The 17,824-nt window shown below is 48.8% G+C and overlaps 1 pseudogene across 1 annotated transcript; it reads right to left on the reverse strand.

Moving 5' to 3' along the window:
• Window positions 1-504: 504 nt before the first annotated feature.
• On the reverse strand, window positions 505-1,065 carry LOC307175499 (large ribosomal subunit protein uL22-like; annotated as a pseudogene). Its single transcript has one exon. The product of its transcript is annotated as a large ribosomal subunit protein uL22-like (transcript).
• Between the last annotated feature and the right edge of the window lie 16,759 nt (window positions 1,066-17,824).

Here is a 17,824-nt window from a genome sequence, read left to right on the forward strand (position 1 = left end):
TACAGGGGACTCAGTTACAAAGGGGGAGGAAGACACCCTCTGGCCACCCCAAAGAGGTTGCTTTTTGTTGCTGTTCCTCTAAAATTGTACTGAACCTGTTGCCTGGTCACTTCCCCAACTAGCTGAGAGGAATCTGTCTCTGAAGCCTCAGGTCAGTTTGTTCAGGTTCCTCTTTTCTCCTCCCTGAGTTGCAGTTATTTAAGTCCTGTCTTCTCTGTGCTACTGGGAGTGATCACCTCAGTGGAGAGCCCGGCCTCTTCCCCCTCCCCTGTCCTCCCCCCATGCCTGGCACATGTAACACAGTCTGCAGTAGCCACCAAAGGTTCCACAGCAAGTTAGGGAAAGAGCTGGGTGGCCCAAAGATACGCAGCCCAATAAGACACAGTCCATTTTGTCAGGAGGTGAAAACAGAAGACTTCTAGAAACAACAGTGTCTTAACCCAAAAGTACAGATTTCTTTTCTTTTCTTTTTTTACTTTTACTTGCATTTATTTTTTGTGGCATTTATTCCCAGGCCATAAGTTTTTGTTTCTTCTGTTTCTTCTGGGATATCTTTTTCTTCTGGGCAATCTCCACTTCTGGTTTAGGAACCATCTGTTCTTTTTCAGTAAGGAGCATCTCAACGTGGCAGGGAGAGCTCATGTATGGGTTGACCCGACCATGAGCTCTGTAAGTCCTGCGCGGCATCCTGGGGGCTTTGTTCACCTGGATGTGCTCCATGACCAGAGTATCTACAGCTAAGCCCTGAAGTTCAGCATTACTCTCTGCATTTTTGAGCACGTGAAGTAAAAAATTCAGCACTCTTTTTGGGCCACTGACCCTGCATCCAGCCCCACTGTTTGGCCTGGGCACACCTACCAACTCCACCACTGCAACAGCAGAACGGCACACATTGCTTCTTTAAAGTGACATCCTTCAGATACTTGGTGGCTTTTCGGATATGCATACCCTTAATGGCCTGGGCAGTTTCAGAGCGATCTTAAAGTGAACACGAAGATTTGAACCTCTTGACTTGCATGATTTTGTGGGGTTTTCTGGGTCAAGTGAATAGCGAACCATTTTTAGAGGTCACCTCAGGCCACTTACCGGGAAAAGCCAGACTTCTAAAGGTGGGATTCTGGGCAGTTGGATGGGCCTGGGGACAGATAATTAGGCCACAGGCTCTTTTCAGAGGTTTCATCACATGGTCATTACTAACTCCGTCCAGGCATAATTCTCCCTCAAGTGTATCACTTTCCATCTTTCTTAGGACAAACGTGCTCTTTTCTGTGCTCTATTGGCTTTTCATTCAGGAAGAGAGGGTAAAAATATCCTTTAATTTACCAAAATTGCTTTTTAAATGCATCAACCAACTCAGGACTATCGGGAAGATAATGGTTCTTTCCCCTCATAATGATGGAGTAAATTTCAGCCAAAATGAATTTAAACATTGTTCGTGGGCTATAGTTTTTTATTAATTTCATCAATCACGAGTAAGCCATTGACCTTCCACAGCTCCAAGCTGTTCTTAGAGCATCTCTTGCCTTGTTCAAAGCCAGCCTCAAACATAGTTTTCAGCTGGATAACAAGAGGTGGGTCTTTTTCTCCAGCAGGGCAGTGGCTGAGAGCTCTGGAGTCTGACGGTCCCAGGCTCATGTCCTGGCTCTGCTGCTTCTTGGCTCTGTGACTTAGAGATTGCTCTGTGCCTCTCTCCTTCCCTTATTTGTCAAGTGAAGATAAAGATGTTATCTGGAACTTTGCAGGGTTGTTTAAAGATTAAACAAAATGACGTATGTGAGGCACTTATCAAGGGGTCTGTCACATAGTAAACTCAATGAACTTTAGTTATTGTTATTATTCTAATACAAACATGGCATTATGTTTATTTTGTTGTCACAAGGTCTCATGGTGTATCTCTCCATCCTTTATCCCTTTATCAAGCCTTTATCTCTTATGGTTTGGCTACTCCCTCCCCACATCTTCCAGTGGTGGTTGGGTTGCTACTGAGGGCAGGAGAACCAGGCAATGTTCCCTGTTGCATGGCATAGGAGGTGCAGCTGGAAGATGGGCTATGGGCCCTGCCTGTGGGCTAAACGGGTGTCCAGCATATCCTGGTGCATGTGCTTGGAGCTCAATTCCACAGGCGCCCAGTGAGGCCAGGTGCACCCAGCTCGGAGATTCTGCAGGAGAATCCTCCAGTCCCAAGCTTCTCCAACCACTAAGTACATCACTTCCCACCAAGCATCCGAGGTGGTATGTTGGGATACAGGAAAAACATACAATAAATGTGGTTGCTTTCCCAGAACACTGATGACTCTTAAAAGCTGGGGGGACAAACATAATTATTAATATTAAAACAAAGGGGCTTCCCTGGTGGTGCAGTGGTTGAGAGAGTCCGCCTGCCGATGCAGGGGACACGGGTTCGGGCCCCGGTCTGGGAGGATCCCACATGCCGTGGAGCAGCTGGGCCTGTGAGCCACAACTGCTGAGCCTGTGCGTCTGGAGCCTGTGCTCCGCGTCAGGAGATGCCGCGACAGTGAGGCCCGCACACCGCGATGAAGAGTGGCCCCCGCTTGCCACAGCTGGAGAGAGCCCTTGTGTGGAAGCGAAGACCCAACACAGACATAAATAGATAAATACATTTTTAAAAAAATTTTTTAAAAAAGAAGACAGCACTTGGACCTATGAGCCTTTGAAAATGCTTAAAGCCAGAAAAAAAAATCTATTAGCTTCAAAATTAAAAAATGGCAATATTGGAATTAATAAACATTTAATTATATGCCCACCCATAATGTAACATTTTGTCAGCTTCCTTAATTGCTGAGTTCCTTAATTGAGTGGTCGAACATCTCGACGTTTAAAGATAACAGAGATTAGATTTCTTTCACTTCCCAAAACGTTCCCAAACATATATGACTACTAAGAAATCATAGACATTATACACTAGATATTTACCACAGCTAAATAATTTCAAAAGCAAAATGATAAAAACTTTCAAAATTTGTAGCAAAACAGCTTAGCTTTGATGTGGAACGGGCTGAGTTTTAATATATTTGATGTGATAAGGAGCAAAGCCTCTGAAAGTAAGATTAGGTCCAAGATGATCTTAAAATCGTCCTGCACTTGTGGCATGATCCCACAAGAGCAGGTTACGTTTCAGGCTGGTCAGAGTCAGTTGCCCAGCCACAGGCAGCAAGCACCCCCTGCATGCAGGATTGGGATCCAGTGCATTGAGTGACTGAGCTGAGGCAGTGCCGAGCTGACTACCTGATTTTCTTGCATAAAATTTCCGTTTCCATATGGAATCTCATTTTCTGACTGCCTTCCTTGTCATCTCTGGGCTGGGTTTGTACATCTCCCAATTCTGAAGATACTTAAAAGGGGATGGGGGAGGAGGAAAGTATTATCGGCTCTTCCTCCCACCTGGGCAATATACTGGAATTCACAGGATTTGCTCATTGGAGGGAATCTACCGGGGCATTTAGCAAACACCTACTAAAGGCTCAGATCAAGAACGTTTGGCATTTTGACGACTGGCTCCCAACTTCCAGAAGGAGATGACCTTGTATAAAGAAAGGGGTCCTCAGGCTCGCTCCCTCCCCTGGCCTCTCATGGCTCCACATATTTTGAAATTCTGGAATCGCTCAGGATGCCCTGTTCTGAGAATGGTGTTCAGAGGAAAACTCATAGTGATGTTAAGACCCTTTTGTGAGATCTTCCTAAACACCGAGTGACCAGGAGGAACTTTCCAGAGTCTCCTTAACATTTGACTAGAGGAGGCAGCCCAGCTTGAGAAGAGAGAACAGGCAGAGTGGTGGTGAGGACAGAAAGATGCCATCCGTGACAATGCTACAAAACCAGGCCGCGGAGGAAGTGGGGAGAGAAAGACCCTGAAGGAAACACACTTCCCTCTCCCGCCCCGGTCTCGCCAGCCCCTCGGGGAAGAGGAAACTGTAGTGTGGCAGGAGTACCAGGTCGATTCTTGCAGAGCGTTCCGCTGACCCTGGCTCAGGCCATCCTGATGGAAAATCACTTCCCGGGTTTCCTGTGCCTTTTCCACTTGGCTAGTTTCTGAGATTTTCCAGCCCACTGAGCAGTGGATTTAGATGTGCAACGAGAAGAAAATATGAGACAGTGATGGGGCAGAGAGAGCCTGGAGGGATTCAGGGAAGCCACCCTGGGGGTGACCCGGAGCTGAGACCTGAGAAGTAGAGGCCAGCTGTGTGAGGACCTGGGGAAGAATGTTCTAGGCAGAGAACAGAAAGCGTAAGGGCTCAGAGCAGGGATTCAATGTTCAAGGAGCAGGAAGAAACATGGGGTGGTGGGAGGTATGGAGAGCAGGTGAGGGCGTAACGTGAATCCACCAGGATGGTGAAGCGAGCCCCCCAGGATCGCGGCGGCCGAGGCGAGGAGTTGAGATCACATTCATCGTATTCGATAAGGGTTGCCAGATAAAATATAGGACACCCGGTTAAATTTGAATTTCAGGTAAGTTTTATACTAAACAATTATCCATGTGTTATCTGGAATTCAAATTTAACTGGCATCCTGTATTTTTACTTGGGAAATGTATTTCCAAGTCCTATTTGAAAGGCAGTAGAGGGTTTTAAAGCAATGAAATGACAACCTGATCCAATTTATAGCCTAGTTGGGTTGTTGGACCCGCCATGTGGACCGTGGGCTGTGGTGGGGCAGATGGAGAAGTAGGAATTGCAGACAGGGAGGGAGAAGAGGCTGCCTGAGCAGGCGCCTTGACCCAAGGAACGCAGGTGAGGTGAGTGTACGCTCGCAAGGAAGAGGCCCGAGGCCACCCACTTGGGGTTTGTTGACTGAATAATTAAGCAGAGGGGACCCCAATCCTTAGTCCAGCCCCTGGATGGCAGGGCGCCCTTGCCATCAGCTGCAGGGCTGCTGGGTTAACAGAACTGTCCGAGGCACCTGGAGCACGAGAAGCCAGTGACATCCAGCGTCCCACTCTGCCACCGTGGTTGACGGTTCTCCAAGTGGACTCAGAATGCGTGTGGCCAAGAGGAGGAGGAATTCCCAGAGACTCATACATGAGTTCCAGGGAATAAGCCAAGTTATGAAATGTTAGGTGTGGTCACACCTGTGCAGGGAGGGGTGGCCGTGAACCAGGTCAGTGGAGCTTCCAGGGAACAGGTGTCCCGGAGAGAAACTTTGATGGGTGACAGGAAGGCCAGACAGTAGCCTGAGGGTCCTAAGGCCTCATCAGTGGCACCATCGCACGCTGTCCAAATGCCAAGGGCTGGTGTTCACCACCCCCGCAGGGCTCACTTCATTATTTCTGTGAGGAAGTTTCAGGGGAAATTTGTGTCTTCTGGCTCAAACCTCTTGGTGATACCTGCGGCCCGCAAGGCCCCAAGGGGGACGTTTCTCCACTGCCACCTGGACAGTGACCCAGGTGGAGGTTGAGATCAGCCAGCGGTCTTGAGCTGCAGGCTTCAGGCTGCAGGACGTGCCAGGCAGTGTCTCCTGCACTGCAGCCAGGCCGTGGTTCGTCTAGAAGTGGGGCCAATGCTCCCTACTTCCTCTGTGTCCTGCCTTGTCTCTGGGCCTCAGAGCAGCACAGCCGGTCCCATGCAAATAGACACCTGCAGGCTGCCACCCTGCTGGCTTATCAGCCACACCCACTGACATTGGCCTCACCTGCTCTGGCCACATTACAGCAAATCCTTCCATTTGTGGAGGACTTCATATTTACACATCATCCTGTATTCATTTCCTGTGGCTGCTGTAACGAATTACCACAATCTCAGTGACATAAAACAACACACATTTATCCTCTTACAGTTATGATGGCCAGTGTCACTGGGGTAAAGTCGAGGTGTCAGCAGGGCTGGTTCTTCCTGAGGGCTCCTCACCTCCTCTACCTTCTAGAGTCTGCTGGCATTCCCTGGCTTGTGGCCGCATCACTCCAATCTCTTCCTTCCACAGTCTCCTCACCTTCCACCTCTCCGACCTGCTGCCTCCCTCTTATAAAGACCCCGATGCCTACTTCAGACCCACCTGGATAATCCAGGATAACCTCACCAGCTCAAAATCCTTAATTTAATCACACCTGCGAAGTTCACTTTGCCGTGTAAGGTAACATTCAGAGGTCCTGGGGATTAGGACATGGATATCTTTGAGCCATTATTCTGCCTACCACACACCCCCATTCATCATATCATCTCATCTTCGCAGTGGCTCTGGGAGGATAAAAAACTGAGGCTCAGAAAGGTTAGGTGAGTTGCTGAAAGTCACACAGCTAGAAAGTTGTAGGAAAGGGGAGGTGGAATCCAGGTCTTTGTGATTCTAACTGAATTTAACAGGTTATGTCATCATGTAAGAGGAAAACAAGGCACTTCAACATGACAGAGGTCTTCGGCTTTTCCCTCTGAGATTTCTGCTCCTCAACGTTCCCGGGCAGGCCTTTGTCCCTCCTTCTTTTTTCAGGGGTTAAGAGTTGAGTGTCTGTCTGAGCACAAAGGGAACACCTGCAGCCTGTCCTAGTTCAGGGAGTGACCCACATTTGAAGAAAGAGCTCAGCAAGCCACAGCTGGGTCTCTGGTCTTTATGGCAGTTTGAGGGTTTCTCACACGCACGCTCACATGTGGTTTGGTAAATGATTTTCTCAATTAACCCATGAGTTAATAAGCTTCCTGTTAATTAAGGAGATGTCCCAGACCCCAGGGACCTTCAGCCTTGATTCAATGGCCAGGAGAAGGGGGAAAAATAGTGACTCATCTCTTGGGTACTGAACCGGCAGAAAAAAAAGACGCGGGGGCAATATTATTTTGTTTTAAGTAAGGCATTATAGATTCAATATTTAGTTGGTGTTAGAGGGGGGACAGCAAGTATTATTCACTCCTTGGGTATCTCAAGGGCGCATAAAGGGACAGTTGCACCTGCCTGCCAGGAAACATGCTCAGGTCCCAGTAAGACACTGGGTGACCCATGCAGAGCTTGCTGGGGAAGCCAAGCAGTTGGCCATGCTGTTCAGTGATGCAGAGATAAAGAGAAGTTAATCACTGTGTTCGAGACTCGCTGAGCCCTTTCTGGTGTTCTGGGTGGACACATGACAGCTCCCCTGCTGCCAGCTGCCATCCCATCCCACGCCCATGGAGCCTGGTTTCCTGCCGGTTTTGTGTGATGCTGGGCCTGATGGGTCCCTCTCCTTAAGGGAGTCCAGGAGCCTATCAGGCCCCTTTGTCCGGGTGACAAATGGGTCCGGGGAAGATGTCTCTGGGTGGCCAAGAAACCAGGAAATCTTGTTCAGTGAAATAAATATTAAAGCTATCTTTGCTTTATGTCACATCAGCTCCGAGAATGGACTCACCTGCCTCTCAAACGTGGCTGGCAGGAAGGGACTGGGACACAGAGAAGCAGGAAAGCTCATCGCTGCTGGCAGGAAGAAAACCTGTGGCATCCACTGTAGAGAGCGATTTTATGTGATCGAACTGAAGTTGCACATGCCCTCGGACCCACCGATTTCATATTAAAATATATTTAAAATATGCATATTTTAAGGGGATCACACATGCTTTTAGAATTTTTGTTTTTCCAGTTATTGGTATATTTTGGAAATCTTGCCGCTAGAATGCTTCAACAATAGCTTCTCAATGATTGCATAGTGTACAGTATTCTAATTCCTACTGTTGGACAGCTAAGATCATGCTGACGTTCTGCACTATAAACAATGCTGCAAGGAACACCTTCGTAACTAAATCATTGGCTCTTTTCTGGATTTTGCTTTCACCAGTATAAATGCCTAAAGTGTATTTGTTCAATCAAAACAAAAGAGCATGTTTTTCAGTATTATTGCTGGGTAATAAGCTGCCCCAAAACTTAGTGGCTTAAAAAAACAATTATTGGGCTTCCCTGGTGGCACAGTGGTTGAGAGTCCGCCTGCCGATGCAGGGGACACGGGTTCGTGCCCCGGTACGGGCGGATCCCACATGCCGCGGAGCGGCTGGGCCCGTGAGCCATGGCTGCTGAGCCTGCGCGTCTGGAGCCTGTGCTCTGCAACGGGAGAGGCCACAACAGTGAGAGGCCCGCGTACCACAAAAAAAAACAACAAAAAACCACAATTATTTCTCAAGGGATAGAGTGGGAGGTTGGGGTGAGCAGATGTAAGCTATTATATATGGAATGGATAAACAACAAGGTCCTACTGTATAGCATAGAGAACTATATTCAATATCCTATGATAAACTGTAATGGAAAAGAATAGTTAAGAAAAAGAATGTATATATATATATATATATATATATATATATATATATATATACACATATCTGAATCACTTTGCTGTATAGCAGAAATTAACACAACATTGTAAATCAACTATACTTCAATTTCTTAAAATTGATTAAAAAATTAATTATTTCTCATGATTCTGAGGGTTGGCTGGAGAAGTCCTTTTCGGTGGAATTTCCTTCTGGGGTCACTCACGTGGCTGTGTTCCTCTGGAGGGGGTACTAGGTTCCTTCTGGGGTCACTCACGTGGCTGTGCTCCTCTGGAGGGGGCACTAGGCTGGAAGGTTTCAGGCGGCCTCAGTCACAGGTCTGGCCATTGGTGCTGGTAGTTGGCCGAAACCTCAGTTCTTCACGTGGCCTCTCAGCCTCCAGCAGGCTAGCCCAGGCTGCAACGTGGTGTGGTCCCGGGGCTCCCAGAGGACAAGGGTGGGGGTGCAAGCCCATTATGGTCCAGACTCCTGAACCATAAGGGGTTCATGATGTTACTTCTGCCACATTCTATTGGCCAAAGCAAGGCCCAGGGCCAGCCCAGATTCAAGAGGGTGGAGAAATGGTCTCCATCTCTTGATGAGTGGAGCAGCGAGGCCAAGGGGCACAGACACAGGGAGGTGGGATTCACTGGGGCCGTTATTATAATGATATACCACAGTCGCTTACATCCTAAGCCCTTTTCTAAAGTGTTCCAAATTGTCCTCAGAAAGACAGTACCAATCTATACTGCCACCAGCCCGCGTCCTTTGGGAATATTTATTTTTTAAAAGACTGGGGCAACCACTTCTGGAAAAATGCACACAATCTGTGACAGAAGAGGAGGTTTCTGTCTCCTGAGTGGCCAGTCATACCCCTGGGTGGTCACCTGGGGACCTGGCAGCACAGCCAACATTCACGCAGGGCAGTTGAGGGATGGTCATTCCCTTTGGGCAGAGCAGGAGCTGAGCTCCGTCTCTCCCAGTCTGTCTGTTTGGCCACCATCTCCATGGCTGTCACTCCTGCCCAAGCCCCCTCACCTCTCCCGTATCACCACAAAAGCCTCTTAAATGTTAAGCCTCATTCCCACTCTGCCAGCCCCCCACTCCTTTGCCATGCATCGTTCAGAATGACTTTTTCAAAACACAGATTTGGTTTGCAAGTCCCCCCGATGTCCAATCCACCACGACTCCAGCTGTTTCTGCCTGCTCCCCTGCCTCTGGCCACTTGGCCTTCTTCCTCGTCTTCTAAAGGAGTCGGCTCCCCAGCTCACGTTCTAGTCTGGACCGAATCTTCTCCTGACCCCCAACTTTTCCTTTTTTAAAAAACAGCTTTGGGACTTCCATGGTGGCACAGTGGTTAAGAATCCACCTGCCAACGCAGAGGACACGGGTTCGAGCCCTGGTCCGGGAAGATCCCACATGTCATGGAGCAACTAAGCCCGTGCGCCACAACTACTGAGACTGTGCTCTAGAGCTCGTGATCCACAACTCCTGAGCCCGAGTGCTGCAACTACTGAAGCCCGCATGCCTGGAGCCCGTGCTCCGCAACAAGAGAAGTCACCGCGATGAGAAGCCCACGTACCGCAACGAAGAGAAGCCCCTGCTTGCCGCAACTAGAGAAAGCCCACGTGCAGCAACGAAGACCCAACACAGGCAAAAATAAATAAATAAAGTAAATAAATGAAAAAAAAAGAAAAAAACAGCTTTGTTGAGATGTAATTCATGTATCATACAACTCACCCATTTAAATGTCCAGTTCAATAGTTTTTTAGTATATTTACAGTTTTGCAACCATCAGCATCAGTCAATGTAGAACATTTTCATCGTCTCAGACGGAAACCCTGTACCCTTTAGCTGTCACCCTCCCTCTCTCCCCAGCCTCTTCCTCCCTCCAGCCCTAAGCAACAACTAATCTACTTTCTGTCTCTGCATATTTTCCTGTTCTGGACATTTCACATGAAAGGGATCATATAATATGTGGCTTTTTTGTGACTGGTTTCTTTCACTTAACGTCATGTTTTCGAGGTTCATCCACCTTACGGCATGTATTGCACTTCATTCCCTTTTACAGCTGAATAACATGCCATCGTATGGATCTACCACATTGTGTTTAACCATCTGTCAGCTGATAGACATTTGGGTTCTTTTCACCTTTTGGCTACTATGAATAGTGAACATTTGTGCCCACGTTTCTGTAGAGACACATGTCTTCGTGCGTCTTGGGTATATACTTGGTGGAATTGCTGGATCATATGGCAACTCTATGGTTAATCATTTGAGGAGCTGCCAGACTGTTTTCCGAAGTGGCTGTACCATTTCACAGCATATGAGGGTTCCGATTTCTCCATCCAAACCCATTTTAATTCCACTCATGAGAATTCCCTGGTGGTCCAGTGGTTAGGACTCTGCACTTCCACTGCAGGGGGCACAGGTACAATCCCTGGTTGAGGAACTAAGATTCCACAAGCCACGTGGCACAGCGGAAAAAAAAAAAATCTCATTCATACTTCATGTCTCAGCTTAAGGGCTACTTCCGTGCAAAGACCCCTCCCTGGGCCTCGCATGCCCTCCTGGGCTCTAGGTCAGCTTCTTTGCTTTAAGCTTTCAAGCAACTGGGCTTCCTCGCTTCAGGGCGCTGAAGCATTGCTTAGTGCAATGATTCCATCAACACCTGTCTCTCTCCACACTGTGGGCTCCGTGAGGGCAGAGGCTGTCTGTGTTGTTCACCTTTGAAGCCCTAACCCACGCCTGGCCCACAGCAGCCAGCCGCCCATGAGAAATCTGTAGAATGAATGTCAGGGGCTGAAAGCGCAAAGGGCACATAACTCACTCAGAGTCACCAAGTGGAGCCATGGGAGCCTTGCGTCCTATTCCACCCTGTCCAATACGGTAGCCACCAGCCAAATGTGGCCACCGAACACTTGAAATGTGGCCAATGCCACTGAGAAGTTAAGTTGTTGATTTTATTTCACTTTAATAAATTGAAATTTAAATAACTGTCAGTGCAGGTAGGAGTGGGGTAACACTGGGACTCCTGATAGAGAGCTGAGTTCTGCTTCCCTGGCATTAGAATCTTCCTTTCCCCCAACATGCTTCTCCCTGCCCCTGAGGAGGTAGCCTTCGCCCAGCAGTCCAGGCAAATGTTTCTGGTGACTGCAGGCTGAGCCTCAGGCATGGCCACTGACGCTTCCTTCTCCGGGCCTTGGGGAGAGACTAAAAGACTCAGTGCTCTGGAGGGTGTGTAGAAATTGGAAGGTCCCAGTCCTGTTCCGTGGTTGGTACCTTTGCTACCCTGTTCCTTCTACTTGCATTTATGGTGATTTAAATGTAAATACCTTAAGATGAAATAAACTTAAAAACTCAATTTCCTAGCCACACTAGCCACATTTCAGTGCTCTGTGGTTACATGGGGCTAGTGGCCACCATATTGGACAGGGTGGATATAGAACATTTCCATCACTGCCGAAAGTTCTACTGGATAGCACTGCCCTAGAGGTTTCCCTACAGAGGGTTCTCTCCTCTCTGTCTCCCACAGGATACTCTGTCCTCACTGCTTCTCAGCTCTCAAGGCCTCAGATCCTGTAGGCCAGCCTCCAACACATCCTATGCCATCCTCCTGTGTGCACATGGGGCTGGGACTTCCCCCACCCAGTTCCTGGGGAGCCCGTCTTTCTCCCCAGCAGCTTGGCAGGCCCCAGCACATCCCCTTCTCATCTTAGGCTTACAAGAGCAAAAATGTCCTCTCTCATCTGGTACTCTAGCCTCCAGGATTCCAAACCCTCTAAGGAAGAGTGAGGATAAAGCCCTTCTTGCTCTTCCCGATGAGCTCACAGGAAAATAAGACAGTTCATTTCTTCCCCAGGTCCTACTTTTCCTGGTCATAGGCACAGCCATTCACTTCTGTTCTTCTGCTCTCCTGGAATCAGAGGACTCAATGAATGAATGCAGCTGGGAAGGTCTACCAAGAGTGCCTAGCTCGACCTTTCATTTTGCATAAGGGGAAGAAGGCCCAGAAGAGAAAAAGGACTTGCCCAAGATCACAGAGCATCCATCTTGACCTAATAAATACTGAATGACTCCAAATAATGAGGAGGAACAGAGATAAATTGTATCAACCTCCTACTATGTGTTGGGTGCTTTACCAATCACACATCAACTTATTTAACACCACAGGTCTGATGGCCCACTTCAGATTAGACTCTGAGGTTCAGAGAGGTTAGGTGACTTGCCTAAAGCAACACAGCTAGTAAGGGACAGAGCTAGGACTCAAACCCTTGTCTTGCTACTTCATGACTTAAAAGAGTTGCTGGGCCATCTTTGTTGGAGGGGAGGGTCTGGGGAGGTGAGCCAGATGGTCGGTGATAGGAGAAGCAAACACAGAGAAGGTCATGGACATGGCACATAATATGTTAGGCTGACCAACACTCACGGTCACTGCTTTTGGCCTGGTGACTGTGGACTTTTTAAGTTCTAGTCTAAGAAGTTCTCACTTGTAAGGAGAGCTTGTAAGATCATCTTAAGAATTTTTGTCTCAAGACTTCTACTTCCCAGGTTCAGAGATTTTGTGATGTGAACACTGTAGATGTTTGAATGACCCAGATGAGAATCTGGGATGTAAAAAAAGTTCACTTTGAACCACTAAGCAAGGAAGACCCTGCAAGATGAGCTTTTAAGTTGCAAATTTCTGCCACTGAAATTCTGGTTCCCAGTTTTGAGGCAGACCTCGCCCCCTAGTGGAAAGGGGTGGACTCTGCATTATAGTAAATGGTCCACCCAGAGGAGGGTGCCTCCTTGAAGTTCTATATTTCATAATACAGGAAATTTGGTTTTAAAAATAAAATCATCCAGTGTGGTGAAATAGATTCACAGCTTTGTTGTTGTTATTGGATTTTTTTTTCACTGGAGAAGAAAGACAGTCGGGTATGTGGGGTACGGTGGGGACCCCTGCTATGGAATCAACATTTTCAGATCGATCTGAGTTGTTTCTGGGAGTGATCCCAGACTTCCCGCATCAGGACTTCCCCAAAGCCTGGGAGTTAAAGTGCAGGTTCCTGGGTGTCTCCTAGGCTGCAAAGTCAGCCTTCACAGCTGGGGGGCCAGGGGTCCATTTGCACCAGCAACCAGGAGATTCTGGTGAAGATTCAGTCCAAGAGTCCTGGACCTGGACATGAGCCTGTTCTCAGCTGTTTCAGCTTCACCTGTACCATTTCCCAGCAACCCTCCACCTGCAAGGACACTGCTCATCCTCCATGGCCCATTTACCTGCCACCTCCTCAGTGAGACCACCCTTGCCCTGTCCCAACGCCCCCAGCGGAATCAAATGTGATTTCCCATGTGGCAGCAGCCTGCCCAGCACGGCCCAGCATGCCCAGATGCTCCGCACACAGTTCTGTCGGGCATGTAGTAGGTGTTCAATAAATACTTGAATTAAGCACCTTAAAACTTTTCCCCTCGGGACTTCCCTGGTGGTGCAGCGGTTAAGAATCCGCCTGCCAATGCCGGGGACACGGGTTCGAGCCCTGGTCTGGGAAGATCCCACATGCCGTGGAGCAACAAAGCCCGTGCACCACAACTACTGAGCCCGCGCGCCTAGAGCCCGTGAGCCGCAACTACTGAGCCCACGTGCCTAGAGCCCGTGCTCCGCAAAGAGAGAAGCCACTGCGATGAGAAGCCTGCGCACCGCAATGAAGAGTAGCCCCTGCTCGCCACAACTAGAGAAAGCTCGCGCACAGCAACAAAAACCCAATGCAGCCAAATAAATAAATAAATAAGTAAACTTTTCCCCTCTTCTCAGTGGCCTGTGGAGGGAAATGGAAACAGGTGAGCCCTGTGGCCAGGCCCGTGGTGGCCCCGGCTCTGCCACTCTGAGGAACCTGGATGTACAACTTCCTTATTCTCTGAAGCTCAGCTGCTGCTCTTTTTAAAAATTTAATTAATTAATTAATTATTTTTGGCTGCGTTGGGTCTTTGTTGCTGTGCGCAGGCTTTCTCTAGTTGCGGCGAGCGGGGGCTACTCTTCGTTGTGGTGCTCGGGCTTCTCATTGCGGTGGCTTCTCTTGTTGTGGAGCACGGGCTCCAGGCGCGTGGGTTTCATTCGTTGTGGCACATGGGCTCAGTAGTTGTGGCTCACAGGTTTAGCTGCTCCGCAGCATGTGGGATCTTCCTGGACCAGGGCTTGAACCCATGTCCTCTAGCATTGGCCGGCGGATTCTTAACCACTGCGCCAGCAGGGAAGCCCTCAGCTGCCACTCTTACTGACGTGGAAAATACACCTACATCACGGGGAGGGGGGGCAGTTGGGAGGATTCAGTGAGAGGGTGGGCGTCAAGTGTAACATCTTTAAACCAGAACTGTCACTCCAGCTCCCTGGGCCTGATTCCCCGCTCTTACAGTGAGGAGGTAGAAATGACATCATCTCCTGTCCCTGATGCCCCGAGTCCTTCTGCCTCAGGTGCCTCCATTCTCTGGCCCTTGAGGCAGGGGACGCAGCCCGGCCCGTCAGGCCCTTACTCCATCCTTTCTGGGGTTGCCTTTCTCCTACATCCCTGCCTTTTGGACCCTCACAGTGTGACTGGTCACCTTAGGGAGGCCTTTTTGGAATTGCTGTTCCGCGAGGTTTTCCCAATCCTGCAGACTCCAGGAGCTTGACATTGCATATTCCAAATAGCTGAGCCAGGACAGTGGTTTCCCATAGAAAGTGGACAGTCATTCATGTTTCAGCAGCGCTTCCAAACAGCTTCTTCTCTCTTGGACATCTACGGACTTGCTTTTCAGAAGTTTTCCATTCTTATCCTCCCCATTATCCCCCAGGACCCTGGTGAAATGCCACAAGGCTGCTCTTTCTCCAGAGCCAGTGAGTCGAGCCGCACCCCGACATCTGCCCAGGGGCTGCTTACCGAGGGGCTGTTACACGACTCGTGGCCGCAGGGATCATAGTCCCGAGGGAGGCCGAGGGGCTGCCTTATCCCCTTTTTATAGACAAGGAAGCACAGTTCACAGAGAGGAAATGACAAGTGACTTTTCCGACTTAGCACCATTAGTTTGGAGGCAAGGCAAATTCATCACCGCCTTCTTCTCCCAAGGCTGTGCTTCTCTGTTAAAGAAATCATCTATCTGGAGAGAGGAAAAAAATCAGCTTCTAAGGAAAAACACATTGCATAATCCCATTTTGAATGGGAAGAAAACTCCAAGTGCATCTAAAGGTAATTCGGGAAGGTCACCTGCCAAACTTCTGAATGATGGGAGTCCCACTGGATTTTATTGTCTTCTTTGAATTTTCTCATTTTTCTTCAACAAGCTTGTTATTATATAGAAGTAACATTTCGTGTTATAAAAGGGGAAACGATCCTTATTTGCACACAAACTACTGCTCCCTACGAAGACGTGGATGAATCTCTTAAACGTGATGTTGAACCAAAGGATGCAGGCATGGAAGAGAACAGGCTGCACGACTCTCTTCATTCAATATTCAAACTAAATGGCCGTTGTAACGAATGTGATAGTCAGATAGCGTTTACCTTCGAGGAACAGTGACTGGGAGGAAGTACAAGGGGGGGGGGCATCTGGGGTGGTGATCGTGCACTTTCTGGTTTTGATCTGGGCGCTGGAATATGGGGGTGTTCATCTGTGGTAATTCATCAACCTACGTCACAGATTTTTGGCATTGATTTTGATTTTTTTAAGATAGTCCACTAAAATACTATTAATCTGAATGACGGTGTATTTTGACACAAGGAGAGTGTCTCACTTGCCTTGCCCTGACCCGGCCCTGCAGGGGTGGGAGGAATAATCGAGGCTGTTTTCCAACAGCCTATGCACTGGGTCACACCTGCCAACCCCTCAGAACCCTTTATATCAGGGACTTGTCTGGAAAGCCTAAAATACTCCAGGGATTTCAAACAGAATAAATATAATACAGAGAACAGATCACACAGATGAAGGAAGACCTGAGAAGGCAAACAGGAGAATGAGGCACCCAGAGACCGGCAGGAAGTCTTCACCGGCCTGGAGCTGCAGGGGTACACAGATGAGGAGGTGTCACCAGAACAGAAGCAGAAGCAGGGCCATCTGATGGATCTGGAACCACGACAGGAGGCTGCCAGGTAGGAGCTGGGACAGCAGAGCAGAGCTGGAGCCATAGGGGAGACACAGCCACTGCTGGAAAATGCCCTCTGCAGCCGAGAGGGTGAGAAGTCCCCTGGCTTCCCTCAGTCTCTTATTCTCCAAGCTCCCATCACCATTTCCTATTGGCTGGGCCTGGCCAGATGCAAGCTAGGGAACAGAACTTGCAGGATGGGGCCTAGGACAGACCCAACTCCCAGTTCGTTTGTCCAATTCTTCCACTGGTTCCCCTTCTCACCTTCCCACCAGCCTTCCTCTCTGCCAGCTCACTCTGCCCAGGGCATCAGTCCTCTGCTGGGAAGGCGGCTCCCTTAGCCCATGTCTGATTCTACGGTGATCATCAGACTAAATTTACCCACTTGTTGTCTATACGGCATCAGCTGATGCTCCATCACTTTCCCAAAGACACCGGTTAACAGGCTGTGGTGGACACAACCTAAATCATCACACACCTTGTATAATCCTCTCCCCTTGAGTGTGGGTAGAACATATGACTTACTTCTAGCCCCGAGAACATGGCCAAGGTGATGCTATGTCACTCCCAAGATTACCTTGCGGTATGCACGGCTCTGTCTTAGCAGTCGACAGTGAGAGAGACTCTCCTGCTGGTCTTGAAGGACAAACAGCCATGCTCCGAAATGTCTGTAGAGAGCACCATGTGGCAGGGAAGTACAGGGGCCTGTAGAACCTGGGTGGTCTTCTCTCGACAGCCGGTAAGCAGTCAGGCCCTCAGTCATACAGCTGCAAGGAAATGAATCTGCCAGCAACCTCATGAGCTTGGACGTGGGTTCTCCCCACTTGTGTCTTCAGATGAGAACACAGCCAGCTGCCACTGGATTGTAGACTTGACCCTGGGCAGGGGACCCAGCAAGGCTGCTTGGACTCCTGACCCACAACAACTGTGAAATAAGTATGTGTTGTTTAAGCCGCTAAACTTTTGGTACTCTGCTACACTGCAACAGAAAACTAATCCACACGGTGCGAAAAAAGACTCTCTTGTCTTGCTTTTTCCAAAACCTAAAGTTCCATTTTAAAAGGTGGGACAGTAAATAAGTCATGCCATACCTTATAACTGTTTACTTCCCTTCCTACCTCTTGTTCTGGCTGAGCCAAAACTGCCAGGGACAATGGCAAGGTGTGTTGTTCTGTGTGGCAAGCAGAGATGTATCACAAAAAGGGGAAGCTTGGCGCTTCCAGTTGGAGTATGTTGTTACTGTTGATGCCCCCATAGGAGTGCTTCCGAGAGTGCATCAAGTTAGGGCTGGACTCAGGGAGCTTCGGGGTCAATGATGGCAATGGACTCATGGCTCGGATACTTTCCATCCTCCAACGATACAAATGGGAGTGCTATGGTCTGAATGTGTCTCCCCAGACTTCATATGTTGAATTCTAACCCCCAAAGGTAATGTCATTAGGAGGTGGGGCCTTTGGGAGGTGATTAGGTCATGAGGGAAAGGCAGGGCCTTCGTAAAATGGATTAGTGCCCTTATTAAAAG

The sequence above is a fragment of the Stenella coeruleoalba genome (assembly GCF_951394435.1).
Source record: "Stenella coeruleoalba genome assembly, chromosome: 16".
In the NCBI taxonomy this organism is placed as follows: domain Eukaryota; kingdom Metazoa; phylum Chordata; class Mammalia; order Artiodactyla; family Delphinidae; genus Stenella; species Stenella coeruleoalba.